The following is a 2,075-nucleotide window of genomic DNA, read 5'->3' as shown; positions in this document are numbered from 1 at the left end:
GTGAGCTCTGCACGTGACGCATGCGTTATCAGTGGCTACAATGTCAAAATTGCTCATTTGGCATGACCACTCGTCATGCTTCAGTGTAATCTCGTGAAACTCGGGGAATATTGAGCTCTCACCATGTCTTCCAAAACCCATAAAAGCGGATTGTTCGCCACAAAGAAATCAGACGACAATTCAGCGACGAAAGATGGCCCGATTGAGCAGAGAAGACCGCCAAATTGCATTGGGTCGTTTACAAGCAGGCCAAAGTCAAAGTGCAATCGCCAGGCACTTCCACGTGTCCCAGAGCACCATCAGTAGACTGTGGGTCAGGTTTCAAGCCACTGGCTCCGTTGCTGACTTGCCACGAGCGGGAAGACCAAGGGCGACAACTGCTGCTCACGACCGCTTCATACGGCTCCGCCACCTCCGGAATCGTTTCCTGTCGGCCTCATCTTCTGTCCAGGCTCTTCCCGGGCCACACCGATTATCGGACCAGACCGTGCGGAACCGCCTGCATGAAGCTGGTTTGAGAGCTCGCAGACCTCACAGAGGAGCTGTCCTCACCCGCCGCCATCGCCAGAACCGAGTGCAGTGGGGCAACCAGCACCTTCGCTGGACCGTCCGGAATCACTGGAGACACGTGTGGTTCAGCGACGAGTCCTACTTCCTGCTCCAGCGACATGATGGTCGGAGGAGGGTCTACCGGAGAGTAAACGAACGTTACGCGCCCAACTGTGTGGATGAGGCACCCGTTCATGGTGGTGGAGGCGTCATGGTGTGGGGGGCGATCAATACCGCTGGAAGGAGCACCCTGGTGCACGTCCAAGGGCGCATAACTGCCCAGCGATACGTGGAGGAAATTCTGCGCCCACACGCCCTTCCTCTTCTGGCTGACCAGGATGCCATATTCCAGCAGGACAACGCTCGCCCGCACACAGCACGACTCACCACCCGGTTCCTCACCGACCACCATGTCCAGGTGCTTCCCTGGCCATCCATGTCGCCAGACATGAACCCGATAGAACACCTCTGGGATGAATTGGACAGACGTGTGCGCAGGCGAGAAGAAGCGCCGGCAAATCACCGCGATCTATTGCAGGCACTTCAGGAGGAGTGGGACACCATCCCACAGCAAGATATCCGGCATCTGATCCAGTCCATGCCCAGAAGGTGCCGGGCAGTTGTTGCTGCTCAAGGCAGTCACACCCCCTACTGACTTGACAGCCTCGGCACCCAATCGTATTGATTGACTGATTGATTTGAAGATGCAAATGAACTGTGTGTGCATTCAACTGTGTCCATACCAAATTTCAAACAAATAATCTAAATATTGGATTTTCTGTTAATTTTTTCGAAAAATAAAACAAATTTGGCAAGTAGCAACTATGCGTTTCTTTTTTTGAACAGTATAAGTCTCATATTGATTGATTGATTGTAGCAGGTGAAAGCCGGGGAGTGCTGGATCAAATGTTGTGCATGAGCCGCCGGTATGGGGGTATCACTATGACATGAGTACAGAAAGCGATGAAAATAAAATCAGAAACAATATTATATTCCAAACAAATAAAATAAGACAAACGATTGCGAGACTGTAAGGATGTGAACTAGGTTGACAAGGAAAAAAAGTACACACAAAAGTTAAAAAAAAATATGCGAGCTTGCCAGGATTCGAACCTGGAATCTTCTGATCCGTAGTCAGACGCGTTATCCATTGCGCCACAAGCCCCTCTTGGAATGTACGGCAAATCTTAGCGAAACTATTCTAGCTACACTGTGTGCACACTCAAACAACCAGCATTGCTTTTATTATTATGTCCACTATAAGTTCTTTTTATCAAAAGTACTGATCTACGCACGGTGAAGGAGAAATCTGTTTTTAGTCACGCTAACTTTGCAACAAACTTTTGAGTGGCTGGGCAACACCGACCTAAAAAGCGCGCGCGCTGCTTTGTATGGTCGGTCACATGACAATAGCGGCAAAGGCAGCAAGCAGTACAGGCGCATGATACGGAACTCTTTTTAGCTTTTCTGGTTTTACGAACGATTAAGCCGTTCAACGGAAGTTTTCATGGTTGGCTTAAACTTCT

General features: G+C 49.8%; 1 non-coding gene across 1 annotated transcript; it reads right to left on the bottom strand.

The window, feature by feature from the left end:
• Window positions 1–1,641: 1,641 nt before the first annotated feature.
• Window positions 1,642–1,714, bottom strand: Trnar-acg (transfer RNA arginine (anticodon ACG)). Its single transcript has one exon. It is a non-coding gene; the product is annotated as a tRNA-Arg (tRNA).
• Window positions 1,715–2,075: the final 361 nt, after the last annotated feature.

This window comes from Littorina saxatilis, linkage group LG17 (genome assembly GCF_037325665.1).
Source record: "Littorina saxatilis isolate snail1 linkage group LG17, US_GU_Lsax_2.0, whole genome shotgun sequence".
NCBI classification, from domain to species: Eukaryota; Metazoa; Mollusca; class Gastropoda; order Littorinimorpha; family Littorinidae; genus Littorina; species Littorina saxatilis.
The sequence above is the reverse complement of the archived record's forward strand: the minus strand, read 5'-3'. Positions and strand labels throughout refer to the sequence as shown.